Raw genomic sequence first — 24,436 nt, forward strand, 5'->3', positions numbered from 1 at the left:
ATATCTATCACCTTGGGGGTACACGAATAACCTCTTAAGTGGTCTTCCTAGATTTATTATTTCCTTATCTTAGTTCTACCCAAACCTCCAGCAGATCATCATTGCCTTCAGAGTAAAATTCATGCCTGCCCTAAAATTCATGATTTCTGATTACCTGGTCCCAAACTAGCATTCCAACTTACATTGGAACCTGCATGGTGTCCTTCACAGCTCCATCACCAATCTTAGATGAGACCACAGGTCATGCATCCCTGACCCTATAGAGGAGTACTTTTGGGAGAATTCCCCAACATCTACTGTATGCCCACCTAAATTTGTTCCTTTCATGCAGATCTCCTTAAAGGCAGTCCCTTTAATTCATACATGATTTTCTGGGCTGACCACTTTGATTTTCATTTATTTTTGTTTTTGGTGTTAATTTTTCAGATGCCCCTTGATTCCATGCTTCTAAGTCATAGATCATATCTGTACCTCCTTCAGGGCTCAACCCTGAGAAACCTCAACTTAAGTCAGTGCACCTGGCCCCTTTATTTGGTCAAAAAAGTGATCTAGAATCCTTATTTCTAGTCCTTTATATTTCTTTAAAAACTAGTTACTTGAACAGACCTCACTCCATTTTATCTTCCTTGAATGGAAATATTCTCTTCTTTCTTCTCTAAATACTCAAAATGTATCCATCTTCCAAGAACCTGCTGACTTCAATTTTCTCCAGAAAGGATTAAATTCCATCTCACTTCAGCCACACTAGTTACCCCACCTTTCTTCACCCCCAAGTAGTTTTTATTTTTTACATCAGTCTTTATTTTTCAGTTAAGACTCCTGTGGTTTTGTGACATCAGATGAACTTTTCCTGAATTGCTTAACTCAGGTTTAAAAGCCTTACCTCCCTAACAAGGCCAGGAACCAACTGCAATTTTTCTTGTATGCCTTAAAAATTTTGCATGAGCTCAATAATAATTGTTGTTTGAAGCCATAACAATTTCTCTCACTTGTATAATGGAAGAAAAGTTTTTTGTTTTTTTTTTCTCTTAATGGAAATGATATAGCCTGGACCCTGTAAAGGTGCACACAAATATTGTGAATACTACCCACATGCTGACAGATTAACAGTTCTTTTAAAAGTTACCATTAAGGATCCAATTCAAGTCTACTTTCATTAAACTTTAATCCCATAAGCAATTTCCTTTTCCAGTGTCCATTCTTAGTTACAGTGTCTTCATTTTTTTTATTTAACTTTAACCATTGGAGAACAGGTTAAAACAAATCTGTAATTCAATTGACACTGTAAAATTACAAATGCTGTCTTTCAATTCAAAGCTTTCTGTCTTAAATATGCCCATCCTTTGTCTATGTTGGCTAATTGTTCATAACTTTTATCCCATTAAAACTATCACTTAAAAGTACATGCAGACATATATGTACTTTATATACATCAATATTTAATTTTATATGCTTGAGTAAAATAGAGAACTTGTATCTTCTAATAAATTTCAGTAAGTTTTATTATAAGAAATGTTTTAAAGGCATCTTCAATATTTAGGATATTAGGTTTAAAACGTAATAAATTTGGAATAGCCTATAGCATTAATAAAGTTCATAGCAAAATATGTTTGTGATTGATTTTTATTTAATTAAGAAAATCTTATATAGAGCTTACTATGGGTTAGATGGGTGGCCAGATGGCAAAGAACCTGCCTGCAATGCAGGAGACCCAGGTTCAATCACTGGGTTGGGAAGATCCCTGGAGAAGGGCATGCCAAGCCACTCTAGTACTCCTGCCTGGAGAATCCTATGGACAGAGGAGCCTGGAGGGCTGCAGTCCACTAGGTCGCAGAGTTAGACATGACTGAAGTGACTTAGCACACATGCATGGGTCAGATACTCTTCTAACTTTACAAGTATTAAGTTATTTAATATTTATAACAATGCTATGAGCTGGTATTACTACCACACCCATTTGACAGATGGGAAATTAGGCACAGAATCCCTGGTGGCTCAGGGGTGAAGAATCTACCTGTGATGCAAGAGATCTTCTGCAAAGCAGGAGATGCCAGTTCTATCCCTGGATCAGGAAGATTCCCTGGAGAAGGAAATATCAACCCATTCAGTATTCTTGCCCAGGAAATCCCATGGATAGAGGAGCCTGGTGGACTACAGTCCATGGGGTCACAAGGAGTTGAACACGACTTAGCAACTGAACAACAACATGGTGATTATACCATCTTTAGAAACAAGGCTTTGAACTGCAGCCCAGATTCATGCCTTATCGTCATGCATATCCCTTATTTATAATGTGTTAGTTGCTCAGTCATGTCTAACTCTTTGCAACTCCATGGACTGTATAGCCCATCAGGCTCCTCTGTCCATGGAACTCTCCAGGCAACAATACTGGAGTACATAGCCATTCCCTTCTCTAGAGGATCTTCCCAAACCAGGGATTGAACTGATGTCTCCTTCACCTCAGGCAGATTCTTTACCATCTAAGCCACCAGGGATGATGGCAATAATACCAGCATCACCAAGTTGTGGGGGGATTAAGTGCTTCCATTTAGAACACATTTCACAATTGTCAGGATACGTGTTATCACTGAGACTAGGAAAAAAAAATACCTTCAACTTTCTGATCCTGTGTACCTGTGAATGTGAGTGTTCTCCATCTTTTCTCTCCTTCAGTCTGCCAGAGGCATTGCCTCCTCAGTTCCTGGTCCTCCCCAGCCCTCTAAGGAAGTTTCTGCTGTTGCTACTTTAGTTTTTCCGGATTTCAGCATTGCAGAATTGGAAGAAAATGTCAAAGCATAGAAAGGATATAACTTGACTGGTACACTGTGAGAAGACATGCAGTGGGAGTAAGACAGGGAGCATGGGCTGTGATGGTAAAAGTGGAAGACGGGGACAAACAGGTTCCAGAGGAGTTCAGAGGGGAGTCTGTGGTTGGGGTTGGGGTTGGGGATAGAGAAAAATGGAAGGGACAGAAAGTCATGAATGAGAAGAAAGATCGTCTCAGATGCTATTGAAAATAGCTAATGTCTGTTAGGTGCTTACAATGAGCCAGTTCAATAAATCTTACTTATCCCTTGTATAATAAGAGCCCTATGACATAAATACCTTAGAGATCTAGGATTTTAGAGAACAGGAGACAAGCTAGAATTTTTATAAGCTTTTCTGTGAAACATGGTTTCTCCCTTATATTCATCTAGAAAAATGAAAAAACAATAAAATTATTATTTAGACTACACATTTCTACAAGAGAGATTACTCTGGGATTGACCCACATGGACCAGGTTTCAAAAGATGACACATATTATTAATTTTATCTAGATTTCTCATTCCTTAGTATTAGCTATGAATAAAACAGGACTTCTCTCTGCTATCCAATATTGGAAATTCCTTTACTTTGTAGAAGTGAAGGACCTAATTTTAAAAATCTCTAAGGAAAAAAAAGATTCAAAAGACAATCTCAAGTAAATACTAAGAAGTAAGCCATGGTCATTCTCCATGGCGGGGACAAAATTAAAACAAACGAAAAAATAGCTGACCTTTTTTTTTACCCCAACAACCTGGGAATATAATTCTTGAAACTTAGGAAAATAGCCTCATATTTTAAAAGGAAAAGAAATCACATAAATAAAATTTAAATTTCATTTCAAATTATAATTGTTAATCTGCTACTGCAATTAGTTTTCAATTATTTAATTTTTCTTTTATTGTATTTTCTTTGATCCTGTGGAAGACCAAAACTTTATTGATTATTTTTTCTTTTAGAAACACTCTGCTTGGATAATAGTATTGGTAAGTGGGTGTGCAATTCCGTAAGTAAATAGATTTACGTTCACTTCAGAGAGTCAGAAGAATATCCTCTATAATATATACTTGTGTACTTATCTAGTAAGGCGTTCTTTTGTGCTTTGACTGCCCACAGATTGTCTTGTTTACAAGACTCATTTTCTTTCTTTCTTTAATTGAAGGAGTAAAAAGCCCTAGGAATTTTAAGGGAACAGCTATACTTCTGACCCATATGTTATCTTATTAGGTTTGGCTTTTAAGTGTGTTTAATTTTCATTTTCATTGCAAAGGCAAACTTCTATTTCCTTGATCTTTAAAATCATGTGTCTGAAATATTTTAATTCATGTAAACATAAAATATCACTTTTTATTGCACCATTTTCAGATGACTTTTTTTTTACCAGTTGCCTTTCCAAAATATCAAAAAAAAGCATAGATTTGCATAACACACATGCTTTCAAATAAATTTCACATATGTTGTCTTATTTTCTCCTTCTAAAGCTTTATGAGGTGTGTAGGCTGATATTATTTTCCACACTTTATATATAATGAAGCCGAGGTACAGAGAATTTAACACACTTGCCCAAGGGCACATAGATAATAAATGATAAAAGAGAACTATAACCCAGGTCTTCTCACTTCTGATCCACAAATAATAAATCATGTACTTTTTCAAGACAACTTCTGTTCTAACGAAGTTTTTACTATTAGATTGGATCAAGTGTTTCTGTAATTATTACAACTAACATTATATTCTAATGGTGAGATAGAGTTACCTCCATTCTCTTGTTTGTAAAAGGGGACACTGACAAAATCCAGCTCATTGTGTTATTGAAACAATGAAAAGGGTTAACACAAATAAAGGGGTCTTTCACATGAATCAACCTGGGACGAAATCTTGACCCTTTTGTACTAGCTGCGCAAACCTGGGCAAGTTATCTCCTCTTCCTAAATCTATAAAATAAAAATAAGGACCTAGCTACTAGAGTCTTGAGAGGATTACCTGTGACATTTGCAAAGCCCTGGTACAGTTCAACTATTAGATAAGTGGTAGCTGTCACTGCTGTCATTTTCTTAGGTATCGGTTCTTATTAATATCACCACTTGTTTTTGTTTTACTCTGCTCATTATTAAGTGCTGTGATTCAGGATTTCACTCCATCATTTACTTCATTGATCAACATGATTAGTTACTTCGGGATAGCTATCCAACTAGGTAAAGAAGTACTTAACTTCTCACCTACTTTCCTGCATCTTCCCCATTAAAGTGAGATCTTTTTCAGAACCTTTAATAAAAATAAACCTAGTTGTCTGTTCTACCCACTGGGTGGCTTAAGTCACCCTGCTTCAGACAGTAGACTGTGTATCAATGTAAGGGGTTGCTTCTGGCAATTGCTCCTTGGTTCTCTAGCTTCCATCTTGGGCACAAAGTCCCAGAGCCCTGTTGCCTGGGACACTGGTGGCTCAAACTTAGTTTGCACCTCTACAATAGCACTCCCTTATGGTAAGTTACTGTTTTTACTTCTATCACCTTGAAGTCAGAAGACAACAAGCTGAATGGAGCTACAGATTGAGCCACCCTTACATGAGTACACAGTCTACTGTCTTAAGCAGGGTGACTTAATCCAAATGTGATAAAATTAAATGACAGAGACCAATACCTTAACCTAAGTATGTCAGTAACTGATGAAACAAGAATTGATTCATGATTAAAACCTGATCTAATGAATGAAAAAAATTAAAGTTTATGAAAGGAAGGTGAAACTTGAGAAATTTCCTGAACTAAAGCTCAGGTAGTATCTGATCAGAACTTTTTAAAAACTGATGCAAAGAGGAGAGCAACTGTGTCCCATTTATTCTGGTTTTCCCCATGCTGGACACTGAATGAAAAGCCTCCTTCACAGTCATGGCAAGTCCACCTGCAGCTGCCTCTTAACCCATCATAGGTGGGTTGTCATGTGAAGGCTTTTCCTCCCAGCTTGTTGGCAAGACTCTTTCAATTTGGTGGAGCCCAAGATTCTCAGAGAATTCCAGAAAAACATCTACTTCTGCTTTATTGACTATGCCAAAGCCTTTGACTGTGTGAGTCACAACAAATTGTGGAAAATACTTAAAGAGATGGGAATACCAGACCACCTCACCTAACTCCTGAGATATCTGTATGCAGGTCAAGAAGCAACAGTTTGAACTGGATATGGAACAACTGACTGGCTCCAAATCAGGAAAGGAGTACTCCACAGCTGTATTTTATCACCCTGCTTTCAACTTATATGCAGAGTACATCATGTGAAATACTGGGCTGGATGAAGCACAAGCTAGAATCAAGATTGCCAGGAGAAATATCAATAACCTCAGATATGCAGATGACACCACCCTTATGTCAGAAAATGAAGAAGAGCTAAAGAGCTTCTTGATGAAAGTGAAAGAGGAGAATGAAAAACTTGGCTTAAAACTCAAAGCTGAGTGCTGAAGAATTGATGCTTTTGAACTGTGGTGTTGGAGAAGACTCATGAGAGTCCCTTGCACTGCAAGGAGATCCAACAAGTTAGTCCTAAAGCAAATCAGTCCTGAATGTTCATTGGAAGGACTGGTGCTGAAGCTGAAACTCCAAAATTTTGGCTACCTGATGTAAAGAACTGACTTATTGGAAAAGACCCTGATGCTAGGAAAGATTGAAGGCTGGAGGAGAAGGGGGACTACAGAGGATGAGATGTTGGTATAGCATCACTGACTTGATGGACATGAGTTTGAGCAAGCTCTGGGAGTTGGTGATGGACAGGGAAGCCTGGCATGCTGTAGTGCATGGGATCACAAAGACACAACTGAGCAACTGAACTGAAAATTCTCAGGTTTATCAATGAGAATAGGACATGGTTTCTTCAAACAGTTCCCATTCACTCCAATGAGGAAATCCTCTTAACTAGGTTAAAATTTCCATGGTGGTTACGTTTTCTGTTTGTGCATTTTAGTGTTCTTACTGTTTTCTTTTCCACTTTTTCTTTGAGTTACAAATTTCTATTCACAAACCTTATCAGTGATTTCCTCTGGCTTACTTCTTCCAATGTGCCTAAGAACAAGTTACCCTTTCAACAAAAGAACATCTCCCAAGGTTTCCTTTCTGCTTTTCCTCTCACATGGAGAGGCATTTGCAATATACACAGCCAATGATCATCTGAAGGAAAATACATGCATAGCAGATAAGCTATAGATCATTAGACAGATGCCATCATCCTCAAATGTAATGGGTCTCAGGAGTAATTCTTTAGTTCCTCTGACATATTTCTCCCTGTCAATGTTATGGGAATTGCCTCTTTGCAACTCTTGTTCCCTGAGGGAAGAGCTGATTATGTACTTAAGACTCATCCTCTCCTGCTTTTGAATTTACAAACCTGCTGGAGAAGGTTAGCTTTAAACAAGATTTCAACCCTGTCTCTGGTACCCTCACCCTTGGAGAATATACAACAGACCCCTGCAAAAGAATTCACTCTCTCTCATGGGCATTTATGCCTCGGCAGCGTGTCCTGCCTCCCCTATGTTATAAGGAAATCTAGAAATGGAAAAAATCTGTCAGTATGAGAATAAATATGTGACTGTTTTCTTGAGTAACTTCAGAGGAGAAATGGGTATAATGCAAGGATCTTGTATGTGTTGGAATGTGAGGTTGAGAGAATGGTGTTGAAAATAACTCCAAGATTTTAGGTCAGAAAGATCAAGAGGACAGAGACCAGATAATATTAAAACTTTAAATTATCCTAAAGCTATCTGAATACTATTTTAGTCATCCCAGAACTCTGGAGCCTGTAACATTAGCTGAGGAGTACAGTGTTATATGCAGGAAGTCTAGAACTCTTACCCAGTGGACATTCAAAATGAGAAACTTAACCCAGAGTAATTTTTCTAACAGTAACTGGAGCACTTTTTGGTTCAGATACTATATTGAAACTCCAGTACTTTGGCCACCTCATGTGAAGTGTTGACTCATTGGAAAAGACTCTGATGCTGGGAGGGATTGGGGGCAGGAGGAGAAGGGGACGACAGAGGATAAGATGGCTGGATGGCATCACTGACTCGATGGACGTGAGTTTGAGTGAACTCTGGGAGATGGTGATGGACAGGGAGGCCTGGCGTACTGCAATTCATGGGGTTGCAGAGTCGGACACGACTGAGCGACTGAACTGAACTGATATTATACCTCAGAAAAATGCTATGACCTACAGACATCGATTAGCGTTTCAAATAACTGGCTCCTTAAATATGAATATATGTGTGTATATTACATATATACATAAATCTACAACATCTTTCTCTAAGTGGTAACGTAAGAGAAATTTCAAGCTGCCTTAATTTCAGATAATAGGCAGCAAAGGCATAGCTGTTAATTTTTATAGCTATTTTCTAATTTTCTCTTTCATCTTTTATCTATGCATATGTTAAATATATAATGTAGAAATATATTTCTATTGTATATATTCCTATTTCTAATAATGAATGACTCATCTAGTTTGAAGATTTCCATTATTATGAAAATTAGAACATTTTCTCCTATATTCTGCCATTTTTAACTGACTGGCACCAACATTTCTTTCTTTAGTTCTTTAAATCTTTCTTTTATTCTTTTCTCTTTTCTTTCTCTTCCTATCCAACCTCAGCCCTCTTCTCCCACTACCAACCACCCCAGTTCAACGAGTGATGTCTGCTCAAGCATAAACATCCAATTTAACAACCCCAGAATTTCTGAGCTTCATCATGTTCAAACCAGAAATGCTTACTTTCCTTTCAGAAACTCATGCTAGGAAGGAAAAGATGTGCTTTTAACCAAAGCTACAATGAACTGAGTGCCCCCCAAAACATAAATACTCTATAATAAACATCGCCAATAATCTATTTCCATAAAGTAGGAAAAATCATTTTCATATCTAGTCTTTTTATAACCTAAAACCAATGCTGACTAATGCTACTAAATACCTGTCATCTTGAGTGTTTGTTCTGTATCAAGCATTGTGTTAAGCAAAATACAGTATTTTGTTTAATTCTCATATGATGCTATAAGATTAGTATACATAGTAATACTGTCATTTCTCAAATGAGAAAGTTGAGATTTAGGATAGATAAACAACTTACCCACAAGTCAAGAAGCTAGTAAAAATGTAGACTTGAAACCTAGGTCAGACTCTTTTTAAAACACAATATTTTGGCCTCTGTGCTCTAATGCCATGAGGGCTTTTATAAGACTTTCAAAATACACTTTGAGGCAAATGAAAATAAAGTTCTTGATCAAATGGAATAACAGACTTTTTTTATTTTTTGCTAAACTCTAATTCATAAATGGAACATCTATCTACTCTTTTTTTTTTCAAACAGAATTCCATTAATAATAAAAAAATTAGCAAATTACAACAGTTTGGGGGGGTGCTATTTTAAACAAAATTTCTGACATTGTCCCACATCAATTATTAAATACTTCTGAAAACATACCTACAAACTATAGACATTTAATTGTTTAATGCTATTATCTTACCTAAGGAAATCAACAGGTATTAATATATAATGCATGCATGCATGCATGCTCAGTCACTTAGTCATGTCTGACTCCTTGCAATCCTATGGACTATAGCCCACCAGATTCCTCTGTCCATGGGATTCTTCAGCAAGAGTACTAGAGTGGGTTGCCATTTCCTTCTCCATTAATATATAATAACTAGTTTATATTTAATTTTTTTGGAATTAAGGGCAGTTCTACCTCTAACATTTGCAGGATCAAATTCCAAATGAGATTCATATATCATAAGTAAATATTTAAAATTTTGTACTAAATATTTAACCACTAAGTAATTAATAACTTCAGAATTAAATATCAAGCTAATGAATTACTAGTTACATCATCTTCATCCTTCTACCTTGACAAGTATACTTTTATATAATAACAAAACTTGAAAAATATATGTATAGTTATGGTTCTTATATAACTGAAAGTTTAAAAGATATCAAAAGATAACTATTATTACTGAAAATGTCTGGGTATTACTTGGTCACTATGGAGAACAGTATGGAGATCCCTTAAAAACTAGGAATAAAACTTACCATATATTCAGAAATCCCACTTTTGGGCATATACCCTCAGAAAACCACAATTCAAAAAGACAGATGTACCCCAACGTTCATTGCAGCACTATTTACAATAGCCAGAACACGGAAGCAAACTAGATGCCTGTCGACAGATGAACAGATAAAGAAATTGTAGTACATATATACAATGGAGTATTAGCCATAAAAAGGAACAAATGTGAATCTGTTGAACTGAGATGAATGAACCTAGAACCCCTTACACAGTGAAGTAAGTCAGAAAGAGAAAAACAAATATCGTATATTAACACATATATATGAAATCTAGAAAGATGGTATTAATGAACCTATTTTCAGGGCAGGAGTAAAGATGCAGACATACAGAACAGACTTGTGGACACATCAGGGGAAGAAGAAGGTGGAACAAAACGAGAAAGTAGCATAGGTATGTATAAACTGTGCCTGTTGTGCTTAGTTGCTCAGTACTGTCCAACTTTTTGTAACCCCGTGGACTGTAGCCCACCAGGCTCCTCTGTCCATGGGAAGTTTCCGGGCAAGAATACTGAAGTGGGTGGTCATGCCCTCTTCCAGATGTATACACAACCATGTGTAAAATGGATAGCTAATGGAAAGCTGCTATAAAACACAGGGAGCCCAGCCTGGTAATCTGTGACGACCTAGAGGGGTGGAATTGGGAATTGGAAGGGAGACTCTAGAGGGACAGTATATATATATACAGTTATGATTGATTTGTGTTGTATGGGAGAAACCAACAGACATTGTAAAGTAATTACTTGCTAATTTTAAAAAAAATATCAAGAGATGACTATTATTATTCAAATTTCTGGGTGTTCCTTGATTAGTTGGTAATTACTGGACATGTGATAAAATACAGATATATATAATTCATAATTTCATGTTTACTATATAAATTTTATTTTTCTTGATTTCAGTTCAGTCGAAACACTGATTTTTATCATTCTGATCATGATTTAGCATTTGTATTCTATTAATACAAATGGTTTAAATAAAGGAAAGCAATGTCATTATTTTCGTAAGTAAACACAATTTGAATATACTTCATTAAATGACATCAAATTTTTATACTGAAAGTATTTTGTCTTCCAAAAACTTATTTTCTTATAAATATTCTGTCAAGTATTCAAATTATAATATTAATGAATATTAAAATTTAAATCTATTACTTAAAATCTGATACTTGGGCTTAAGTTTTGAAAAATGTAATTAAGCTACTACTTTTTGATAAAATGACAACTTTGTTCAATTCTTGCATTCAGTGTCCATCTTGCTGCCAATGTAAAAAGCTAGTGTCACACTTCACCTCTAGATCTACATATATGCAAGATTCAGAGTAAATACCAATGATTTTTTATTGTAAAAATTCTTCAGTCATCATATGCAACTGTTGTGAATTTTATACTCTTTCATTAGTACATCCAGAACCATGAATTAGAACAGGGAAAAATCAGCAAAATAAAGGACTCTCATCACTCCTGAGAAACAATACTTCATTATACTGCAAAATCTATTGCAGTCATGCTATCTGGAAGTAAGCATTTGACAAGTTAATTAACGTGTCTTTTCTGCCAATGAAGCATTTCTGCCTCTCAGATCCTTCCTGTGCTATAAAACAGTGTCAATTTGTGATGTTCATGAAGGCCTAATCCTCTTTTACTTTCACCACCTTTGGGGGCTGTCTCCTATGATTTTTAGGATGAAAGACTGAAGACATGAAAAGGCTTTTTCCTGAGGCCTGAATGGAGTTGGCCACAAAAACAGAGTTTAGAACTACTGGCCATGTTGTACAATGTGAGTGTCAGATCTCAAGTGACAGGGATATTCTTTTTTTTTTTTTTTCTAATTTTCTTTTCTGTCTGTATTTTTATTTTTGCATATGTTTGTGCTGTGAAAGAACATCTAACTTGCTGACCCAAGGAAGGGAATCCTATTGTCCAGGTTAAGAGTTTAGGGGTTATAGATTATTCTCAATGTTAGAGGAGCATCTGTTGAGGAAGCCAGTAATTCAAAAAGCTTGGAAAATTCCCTCTATGTTGTTTCAAATTAACCTAAACAGAACTTTCATATATGATTTACTGTTGTCCAATTTCTTTGGCAAGGGTATGTAATATTTCAAACCCCATCTGTACTTCTCTAACTCAGAAAAGTAAATCATCTGTGAAGTGGAGTGCCCACTGGGTCCCATCCAATACTGGACAATCAGACTAAAATATCCTTGTAATATAAAAGAAGGAAAAAAAGCTGTTCATCATTGCTTCTATGCAATTTTATTTTCCACTTTATGAAGAACACTCATCAATACAAAACCAATAAAAGAGATCTCAGGAATTGGAATTACTCTGAAGAGTTTACAAGCAAATGCTTAAAAAATAAATTTTAAAGGCACCCATTATCCATTCCAAGAATGGGAGATTCATATTCCCCAAAGGAAAACAAATGTGTGTCAAATTGCTACTTAATCCTTGTCTGGGCAGAATTCAATCAGGGCAAGGTGCCTGATCAAATTGCCAGCATGATCTATTGAAGTTGTAAATATGACAATTCTCACAACAAAAGAAAAATGGGCTATCAATATTTATATATTTAAAAATATATGGATAGTGAATAGGAGACACAAGTCCAAAACTGTCTATTCTATTTCAGAGTCTAAATACTGATATACTGATATAACATGATACAGAAATTCTGTTAAAATGTGTGCATGTATATTACTTGGAGAAGGAAATGGCAACCCACTCTAATATTTTTTCCTAGAGAATCCCGTGGACAGAGGAGCCTGGTGGGCTGCTGTCCATAGGGTGGCACAGAGTCGGACACAACTGAAGCGACTTACCATGCATGCATGCATTGGAGAAGGAAATGGCAACCCACTCCAGTATTCTTGCCTGGAGACTCCAAGAGACAGAGGAGCCTTGTGGGCTGCCGTCTATGGAGTGGCACAGAGTCGGACATGACTGAAGTGACTCAGCAGCAGCAGCAGCAGCAGCAATACACATACGTGTAGTGTATATATACACACATGTGCATGACTATGTTTGCATATATTTGGATAAGTGCCCCAGAAGTTTTATGTAAACAACCTGGATTGTATTTGAGTAAAAGTGATATCAATTAAACAGATAAAAGCATTGATGTATAAGGAAAGACTAAAATAAGTAAATATATGAAGTTTGGAAATAAAAAGATTAATAGCATAATCATATCATGCAACATCTGAAAAAATTACAACCATGAATATGGAGGATGCCTTAATTTATAAAGGGAAAGAAGATTAATACATTAAATTACAGGTCTTCCTTAATTATCAAAAATATTTCTTGGAAGTTAGAGAAGTAGGAAACAGAATGCAGGGAAAAAAATCTTGTGAAATGAGTCAGTGACAATTAGGGTCCTATATACACCATCACCAGTTCAGAGCACCAAAATATTTCTGCTAAATGTTTCCAAATTGGGATTTTAAGAAACCAGAAGGAGAGCATGAGTCACTGAGATGCCCTGCTCCAGAATTCCCTCATGTTTTAAGTACTACAAAATTCAGTTTGCTAAACTCAGAAGAGGACAAAAACATCTACCTTCCCATAGGCATTTTCCAGGGAGAATAGGGGTGTTGTAATTCTTTGACTCCTTGTTACATGTATTGCTTGCACCTGTACCAAAGATCCCATGCATAATAAATACATTTCAAATTAACAACAATAATAATATAAATGGAGTTTCTTTTCTAATCAGAGAAAAGAAGGTTATGAGAGACTTTTACTCCCACTCTAACAATTTTGTTGTTTTAAGTCACTAAGTTGTGTCCAACTCTTCACAGCCTTGTGGACTGCAGCATTCCAGGCCTCCCTGTTATACACTATCTCCCAAGTTTGCTCAAATTCATGTCTACTGAGTCAGTGGTGCTATCTAACCATCTCATCCTCTGCCATTGTCTTCTCTTGCTTTAATCTTTCCTAGCATCAAGGTGAATAAACAACAATTGACTCAGTTTCTGCTCTCATGGCCTGATTTAAAAGTGTGCCTCTTTCTAGAAGCAAATACCTCTTTCTATTCTTTTATACAAAATGCCTGGCAAACAATGAAAGATTATGAGACAACAAATGGACAAGAGAGGAAATAGTGAATATAAACAGATCTAGAGATAGCTTAAATGTTGGAGTTATCAAACAGGGAATTTTGACTGATCGTGATTTTTTTTTTTACAATTAAAGAAATAGTTAAAATGGTGAATAAATAAACATGAAGAAGGTAAGTTTCAGCAAAGACACAAGACATCTAAATAAAAATGTTATATGTCAAAGGTATGGTTAAAAAAAAAATAGGACTTAATGGAATGGACACAGCAGAGGACAGTATTAGTATTAAAAAGCAGATCAATAAAAATTTTCTTACCAGACACAAAGAGGAAAAAAAAGAAGTCAAAATAGGAGTTGAAAAGGACAGAATATCTAAAATATGAAGGATAATATCAAACAGTATGATACATATGTAGTTAGACTACCAAAAGAAGCTGAAAGAAAGAATGGGGCAGGTAAACTTAATGGCTGTTATTTTTTCAAAACCAATGGGAAAGACAAAAAGCACATCTTAAAAGTATCTAGAGAACAAGAACACCACAAAAGCAAAAATGTATACTTGTGTTTCTCCTCTCATCTCATATTGTATTTCCAGAACACTTCCACTGACCAAAATTGGGAGGGTTTTCCTACACCGACCAATTCTGTGACCTGAGCTTGGATGTCCTGTGATTTAATTCAGTTCTAACATTATCTACCTGGGGAAGATCCCACAGGTTAATGTCTCAGTCCTACAAGACTGCACCTCCATCCCCACTTCAGATATCAATCTCAAATCTAGGTAATCATCTCTGCTTTTGACAAACTAGCCATAAATTTCACATTCTCAAAACCCCATTACTCACTCAATTAGCAGTTTATTACAAAAAATATAACTCAGGAACAGCCAGATGAAAGAGATGCATGAGCAAAGTATGGGAGAAAGGATGTGGAGCTTCCAGCCCTCTCTGGGCCCATCAACCTCCCAATACTGCCATGTGTTCATTAACCTCAAAATTCTCCAAACCTTTTTCTTGCAGTTTTTATGAAAGTTTCATTACATAAGCATAATTGATTAAATCATTGGCTGCTAGTGATTAACACACTCAAACCTTCTCTCTCTGAAGGTCAAGAGTGGAAATGAAAGTTCCAACCCTCTAATTATGTGGTTTGTTCCTGCTAGGAACAAAACCCATCCTCAGGGGCTTTCCAAAGGTCACCTCATTTGTATGAACTCAGGGGTGGTTGAAAGGGGCTTGTTAAGAATAGTAAAAGTATCTTTATCACTCTTATTCTTATCACTTAGGAAACACCAAGGGTTTGAGTTTTAGGAGCTCTAGCCAGGTATGTAGTGTTAGACACCTAGTTGTGTCTAACTATTTGCGACCCCATGGACTGTAGCCCACCAGGCTCCGCTGTCCATGGGACTCTCCAGGCAAGAATATTGGAGTGAGTTGCAATATCCTTAGTCTCCAGGGAATCTTCCTGACACAGGGATTGAACCTGGGTCGCCCACATTGCAAGCAGATTCTTTACCATCTGAGCTACCAGGGAAGCCGGGAATGTAGATGAAGGCCAAATACATCAAGAGCAGTATCACAGACACATTATGCAGAGTAGAATAATATTACAAATAATAGCTGATTTCACAGCAGAAACAATGGCAGCTAGAAGAAATGAAATAAAATCTATAAGGTGCTAGTGGGCAAGTGGGGAGTACTGTGAACTTAGACATACAGCTAAAATATCCATCAAAATTTAAGGTGAAATAAACATATTCTCTATTTAATAAATATATTCTTAAATAGATTTAAGGGACTAGATCTGATAGAGTGCTTGATGAACTATGGATGGAGGTTTCTGACATTGTACGGGAGACAGGGATCAAGACCATCCCCATGGAAAAGAAATGCAAAAAGCAAAATGGCTGTCTGAGGAGGCCTTACAAATAGCTGTGAAAAGAATAGTGAAAAGCAAAGGAGAAAAGGAAAGATACACCCATTTGAATGCAGAGTTCCAAAGAATAGCAAGGAGAGATAAGAAAGCCTTCTTCAGTGATCAATGCAAAGAAATAGAGGAAAACAACAGAATGGGAAATACTAGAGAGCTCTTCAAGAAAATTAGAGATACCAAGGGAATATTTCATGAAAAGATGGGCTCAATAAAGGACAGAATGGTATGGACCTAACAGAAGCAGAAGATATTAAGAAGAGATGGCAAGAATACACAGAAGAACTGTACAAAAAAGATCTTCATGACCTAGATAATCATGATGGTGTGATCACTCACCTAGAGCCAGACATCCTGGAATGTGAAGTCGAGTGGGCCTTAGAAAGCATCACTATGAACAAAGCTAGTGGAGGTGATGGAATTCTAGTTGAGCTATTTAAAATCTTAAAAGATGATGCTGTGAAAGTGCTTCACTCAATATGCTAGCAAATTTGGGAAACAGCAGTGGCCACAGGATTGGAAAAGGTCAGTTTTCATTCCAGTTCCAGAGAAAGGCAATGCCAAAGAATGCTCAAACTACCACACAATTGCACTCATCTCACACAAAGTAACGCTTAAAATTCTTCAAACCAGGCTTCAACAATACATGAACTGTGAAATTCCAGATGTTCAAGCTGGTTTTAGAAAAAGCAGAGGAACCAGAGATCAAATTGCCAACATCCGCTGGATCATGGAAAAAGCAAGAGAGTTCCAGAAAAACATCTATTTCTGCTTTATTGACTATGCCAAAGCCTTTGTGTGGGTTACAATAAACTGTGGAAAATTCTGAAAGAGATGGGAATACCAGACCACCTGACCTGCTTCTTGAGAAATCTGTATGCAGGTCAAGAAGCAACGGTTAGAACTGGACATGGAACAACAGACTGGTTCCAAATAGGAAAAGGAGTACGTCAAGGCTGTATATTGTCACCGTGCTTATTTAACTTCTATGCAGAGTACATCATGAGAAATGCTGGGCAGGAAGAAGCTCAAGTTGGAATCAAGATTGCCGGGAGAAATATCAATACCCTCAGATACACAGATGATGCCACCCTTATGGCAGAAAGTGAAGAAGAACTAAAGAGCCTCTTGATGAAAGTAAAAGAGGAGAGCTAAAAAGCTGGCTTAAAGCTCAACATGCAGAAAACAAAGATCATGGCATCTGGTCCCATCCCTTCATGGCAAATAGATGAGGAAATAGTGGAAATGGTGGCATGTTGGGGGCCAGAGTGAGGTACTCCTCCTGTGGCAAAGGTCATGAGGAAGGAGGCTCGACATACGCAAAGGCGGGATTGAGCCTCAGGAGTCCCCCTGGAAATCCTCGAGCATCTACCCCCATAACCAGAGCCTGCCTACTTTACTACTTTGTGTTCTCACCTACACCTCTGACTTTATGGGGGGCTGTCCCCCACCACCTCTTTCGGAGAAGGAGTTAACCTAGAGCTCCAGTTAATCAAAACTCCTGGGCGTGACAAGAGTGTTTTAACCTACAAACTCCTCTGAAGGTTCTCTGGCCTGCCTGACAGGCTTGTCCAGCCACATGTGATTGGTCACAGCCTCCCAACCGTGAGAGGCACGAGACGCTTTAAACCTTCTAAAAACAGGTTCCTTAGAAAAGTTAGAAAACTATTAGTGTAAGTATAATGGGCTGATTAGAAATTGTGTTGGTGAAGGGTTTTTCATTTGTTGAGCCAATGTTTGTTGCTAAGTCTCCATATCCCCTGCCCTTACACACATTAATGAATATATAGAAGAAATAAGTATTAACCTTTGATATTAATCACATTAGACCCTAGGCTAAGTAAATTCTTTCCTTAACTAAAACCCACTATACCCTCACCCTGTAGGAATGTAACTTTATTTGGGTGGCGTCTGTTTTAAGAATAATCACCCCTGGAGAAAAAAGTGTTCTGGTTGACTGACCACTGTCACAAGGAGAGGGTCATAAATTGTCAGCAGGCCTCCCTGGCCAGAAGATGATGTAACACCCCTAAGACCTCTGTATACATTTGTATGTAGCACCTGACTTTAATAAAAGTCAGGACTGCTGTCCCCACGTGACTTTTGTATAACATCTCAGTGTATAAAAACAGACTCTGGAAAATAAAGAATTGGGATCAGTTTCTCGAAATACTGGTCTCCCCATGTCGCTCTCTCTCCCACTCTGGCTGAGTCTCCATCTGGAGCGCAGAACCCGCCATGCTTACTAATTATGCCTGGGCTTCTAAGATCCAACCGGGGAGGCCTCAGTATCTCCTCTCCTTCGGGAGAACGGAAGGACGCCTGCAGCCTACGTAAGTGGTACAAACTTCTTGTCTTGAAGTTTTATTGGTCTCCCGCGTAAACCAAGCTACTCAGCCTCTTTTCTCCACTGAATTTTCCTACTGAGCTATCCTCATCCTATTACTCTTTATATCTTTGATAAAATATTTAAATAAATAGGTCGCCGACGCCGTCCCCGCTTCGAATACCCTGGATCAGCCGGGGCTGGTCCCCGGCAGTGGCAGACTTTATTTTGGGGGGCTCCAAAATCACTGCAGATGGTTACTGCAGCCATGAAATTAAAAGATGCTTACTCCTTGGAAGGAAAGTTATGACCAACCTAGACAGCATATTAAAAGCAGAGGCATTACTTTGCCAACAAAGGTCCATCTAGTCAAGGCTACGGTTTTTCCAGTAGTCAAGTATGGATGTGAGAGTTGGATATAAAGAAAGGTGAGTGCTGAATAATTGATGCTTTTGAACTGTGGTGTTGGAGAAAACTCTTGAAAATCCCTTGGACTGCAAGGAGATCCAACCAGTCCATCCTAAAGCATATCAGTCCTGAATATTCATTGGGAGGACTGCTGTTGAAGCTAAAACTCCAATACCTTGGCCACCTGATGGGAAGAGCTGACTCATTTGAAAAGACCCTGATGCTGGGAATGATTGAAGGTGGGAGGAGAAGAGGATGACAAAGGATGAGATGGTTGAATTGCATCACCGACTCCATGGAAACAAGTTTGAGTAAACTCTGGGAGTTGGTGATGGACGGGGAGGCCTAGCGTGCTGCAGTCCATGGGGTTGCAAAGAGTCGGACATGACTGAGTGACTGGACTGAACTGAACTGAAACATATTCTCAGACAGACAAAAGCTTACAGTAGTGCAATAGTCCCTTTTTAGTATAAGTATGATATCAGATAGCATTCGAAACATGGGGGAAAACAAAGAGCATATAGCAAGTAAATATATTTGTGAGAAAGAAAGTAAATATGAAAAGCATTTTAAGTAGATATATGTAAATATAAAATTTATATAAATATAAATGCCTACAGTATGTCTTTGTGTCTGTATTTTAAAGAATATGGACTGCATAAAACACAGCTTACAAAAATGTATGGAATTGTGAAATAAATGAAAAAAAAAAAAAAACAGAACAAAAGGTAGCAATACAGTATCGCTTAAAATTTGTGGTATAGTAAAGTGCACTAGCTTAGTGTTACCTATTGTAATGTCTAGAGAAAACAACTAAAATAATACAAAGACTTATACATAACTCAAAATAAATGTATGAGATAAAACGGAATACTAAGAGATATATAATGGACCCAAAATAAGGCAGGAAACAGGAAAAAAAAATAAGGTGATATATTTAACTCACCAAATACTACATTAAATATAAGTGAACTATAAACAGAGTTTCAGGCTAGATAAAATATCCAAAGTCAAACTATATAATGTCTAAAAGAAACATGCTTTGAAGATAAAGATACAAGCAGTAAAAAATGAAAGGGTGGGAAAATGTATTATGCCAATACTAAGCATGAAAAAGTTGAAGTGACTTTATTACTGTAAATAGACTTCAAGAAAAAGAGTATGACTAAAATAGATAAATTTCATAATGGTAAAATGATCATTTCAATAGGTATACCAAAAATATTTGACCAAATTTTGCATGTCTTCATGAAGAAAGCTTTCAGCAAACTAAGAATGGAAGAAAACTTCAAGTCAATAAAACGTATCTCTTTTAAAAAAAATCTATATTGCCATCATAAGTAATGATTAAATATTGTACAGTTTCCTCTTAAGTTTGGAAAGAAGGCAAATATATCCACTTTTATCACTTCTAGTACACACTGTAGTAGTATACCTACTCAACAATTAGTCAAGAAAAAATAAATAAAAAGCACAAAGAATAGAAAACGCATTACTTCTGGATGATATGATTATGTACATAGAAAACTACATGGAATCTACAGAAATAAAATCTACCAGAACTAATAAATGAATCCAGCACAGTTGCAGGTTACAGGGTCAATGTGTAAAAATCTATTTTCTCAATCCTAGTAAAGAAAAAAAATTTTTTAGAAACTTCAGTTGTAATAATATCAGTAAACATTAAATGATCTGGGAATCAACTTAATAAAAGATACATAAAATTTATAGGCTAAAACTGCAAAGCATTGCTAGAAGAGAGTAAAGAACACCTAAACTGATGGAAAGATATGCCATGTTTGTGCACAGTAAGACAGTATCTAAGATATCAATTCTCCCCGAATTGACCTATCAATTCAATAAAATCTCTTAGCATGATGATAGCAAGATTTGGTATAAAAATTGATAAGATGATTCTAAAATATATGTGAAAATGCAATGATTCTAAATATAGCCATAATAATCATGAAAAAATATAATAAATTTGGAGAACTTACATTACCTGATTTCATGACTCACTAATGATTATAATAATTGTGGATGTTTTATTAGCATAAGGACAAACAGACCAATGGAACAGAACAGAGTCTAGATATAGGCTAATAAATATAAAATTAAATACTATTCCATCAAGATGGCAGACCAGTGAAATGAGAAAAGGAAAGAATAAAAAAATTGAGAAATCCAATATTTTTTTTAATGGAGAAAAGGCTTGAACAGATATTTTTTTTCAAAAGGCCATTTATTGTTGTTTAGTTTCTAAGTCATGTCTGACTCTTTTTGACCCCATGGACTGTAGCCCGCCAGGCTCCTCTACCCACAGTATTTTCTAGGCAAGAATACTAGAGCAGGTTGCCATTTCCTTCTCCAGAGGATCTTCCCAATGCAGGAACTGGACTTACATCTCCTGCTTTGGCAGGCAGATTCTTAACCACTGAGTCACTAGGGGAGCCCCAAAATGGCCAGTAAGTACATGTAAAAGTACTCTAAACCACAACAGGATTCATTTCACAGGTTTCACAATGACCAAATTTAAAATAAAACAATTTAAAAAAATCATTAAATGCTGTCAAATATGGAGAAAAATTAGAACTCTCATTCTTTGTTAATGTGTACATACCATCATTTTGAGGACTTTTTTACACTTCTTATAATATATACACACCGTATGATCCAGAAATTTAACTCCTAAGTATTAGCTAAAAGAAATAAAAATATATGACCACCAAAATATTTCTGTAAGAATTATGATAGCCATCTTGTTCATAAGTGGCCAAAAACTGGAAACAATTCAACAGGAGAACTAATAAGTAAATACTGGTCTAGTCATATAATGAAATAAATGCAAAAATACAAAATGATATAGTACTGACACATATAACAACATGGGTGAATCTTAAAATCACATTTATGAAAGAAGCTAGATACAAAAGAGTATACATTGAATATTTGCATTTATAAAAAATACGAGATATCAAAACTAACTGATATCAGAAAATGACTGATCAGGGAAAGGAGGACAGGGAAAGAGTTGATTGGAAAAATGCATGCAAAAATTTTCTTTAAGTGATGAAAATGTTCTATTCTTTTTTTGAGTGGTGGTTACAGTGGTGAACCCAATGCCAAAGTAATTAAGCCAAACAATTAATATATGTGTATTTGATTATATAATAATTATACAATAGAAAATAAATAAATAAATATTTCTCTGGAAAGATTACTATTATTAGCAGGAAACTATAATTCTTATAGAAGAAAGAAAAAGTAAAAAACATTGAATAAAGGCTTTCAATTAGAATATCCTAAAACTGTCTTTGACTGCTGCTTGCTTTCACCTTGCTTTCATATTCTTATCTCCAGCACTACAATAAAATTAATAATAACTCAGCAGACACGTTAGATTTGTGAAAGTTCTATCATTCCTAGTGGCTGAAACACATAATTTATTCAATAAATGCTCAGTAAGGACATTTATCCTAAAATTAGGAAGTATCAGCTTTACAATAAAACAGTGAGGAAAAAGATAACTCCAGCTTTCAGAAGGTATTAAAACCACATACTCCCCAGCATTCAAATTTTTAACTTCCATTTTTTTCCCATTATGTCCATTCCTTTTTCATAGTATATTTTATAATGACTTTTTGCAAAATATGCAAACAGAATTCTTACTTATGCTTACCGAAGCATCAATTTCTGCTGATTTCTCTATATCTTAATTCAGAAAATAAAAGAAGAAAACAATGAAGCAATCCAATACATTCTTTATTGGCCCTATCAACAGGCATACAGACACTCATGCCCTTGTGACTGAACAGCACTTGCTTATAGCTGGTAAGTTATCCCTTCTCACTGATGGTTAATCTTTAGAAGAGTCATTTGTGAAGCAGCAAGGGAAGAAGGAAAAGCCATTATACCCAGCTGGAAAAGTGGAAAGAACTTGGTCGCCTTCACATTCAATAAATAACTTCTTTACTAATTTGAAAACTATCTACATAGTACTACCCACTGAAAATCTGTTCCAACTTAATCTTATTTTCCACTTAGAACAGAAATTCAGACATCTCAGCTATTGAAACAGAAATGGCACATCTCTGCCCTTCCCATGCTTACAGAAGACATCAGTGTTAATCACTACGCTCTATCCTGCTAAGCCAGGTATGGCCTCAGAATCTTTCTCATCTGAGCAAGACCTCACAGCACCTGAGACAGTCACTATCATTATAGTGAGATGAAACTATACACCATTCTTGTTCTGAATCTCCATTAGTATGACTTTGCTTGATCCAGATACTATAGCTGTAAAATGAGATTAATATTTACGATTTAAATCAAGGAATCAGGAGTGTAGTACTAAAACCATCATGGCATCTTCTAGCTTCACATGACGCAGAGCACATGTGAGTTAAAATTAATTACTACTTGCTATGCTTTTTGAGTACATTTGGTAAAATAGGCTGAAAGTGCACATTGATACCTTATTATTTTTTCAAAAAGTGTTTTTACTTGCCTACCTCTAGACACTGGAAGAAGACATGCAATTTCCTAAAATGATACATGATATTGAGCTTTCAAATAGCTATAGTCAAATCAAAACAAATGTGCTTGCTTATGACATCAAAGAATTCTGTTTTTTTAATAATTACCTCTTAAGCACTATTTCTTCCTTGGAGTAGACCTTCAAATATGTCTACCCCAAATTCACAATGTTAACATGTATTGCTAGTATAGAAAATTCAACCTTAAGAACAAAAATTATTATTTGTATAGTTGGTTAATCACCCTCTAATCTAATTCCATGTCATTTTGAAACTCAAATTCTTTTTTCTCCAAGAGGACCAATTTACTAGATTATAGTAATCCTCTGGTCTTCTCAATTAGAAACAATCCCTTATGGCAGTTATTTGATGCTTATTTCCAAGTGGTGCTAGTGGTAAACAACCTGGCTGCCAAAGCAGGAGGCGTAAGAGATACAGGTTTGATCCCCGGGTCAGGAAAATCCCCTGGAGGAGGAGGGCATGGCAACATACTCCAGTTTCTTTGCCTGGAGAATCCCATGGACAGAGGAGCATGGTGAGCTATAGCCCACAGGGTCACACAGAGTAGGACCCGACTGAAGTAACTTAGCACGCATGCATACACTTATTAAATAAAAATGAAGTAATGGTGTAGATAAGGTGGAAAAATCAAATAAGAATTATATAGTGTCAGAGCAAGCAACAGTCAGAGAAAGGAAGAATATATATGCAGTTTGTATATTTCAAAAAAAAAAAAAATGTTGCAGTGAACATCCAGGCAAGAGATTAAAGACATTCTCCTTCTCAGGTTTTCTAACAAATATTAATAGAAGTTTTGTTAACTGAAAATAAACAATCAATAATATTTTAGCTATAGAATCCAAAATTTAAGACACTGGAACATACTAAGATTAGAAAAATGAATATTTCTACACTTGGTGCACCCACTACAAACTGAATCTCAACACAACCAATTCAAATCAAATAAACTTTTTAAACTTTCATTAGCCCAGTGTTCCGGAGAAGGCAATGGCACCCCACTCCAGTACTTTTGCCTAGAAAATCCCATGGACAGAGGAGCCTGGTAGGCTGCAGTCCATGAGATCATAAAGGCATGCAGAGCAAATGAGATCAGTGTTAGAAGGTTCTGTACAAAAATCAAGAAGAAAGTAATTTCCTCTAACAAATACTAAAACAAGGAAGCTAAAAGATTTTAATGACTTTACTGAAAGATCATATATGTTTTAATATCATATTTCACTGACTTTAAAAAGCTGTCCATTAGATGATTATTAGATGTAC

Source organism: Bos mutus, chromosome 1 (genome assembly GCF_027580195.1).
Source record: "Bos mutus isolate GX-2022 chromosome 1, NWIPB_WYAK_1.1, whole genome shotgun sequence".
Classification (NCBI taxonomy): Eukaryota; Metazoa; Chordata; class Mammalia; order Artiodactyla; family Bovidae; genus Bos; species Bos mutus.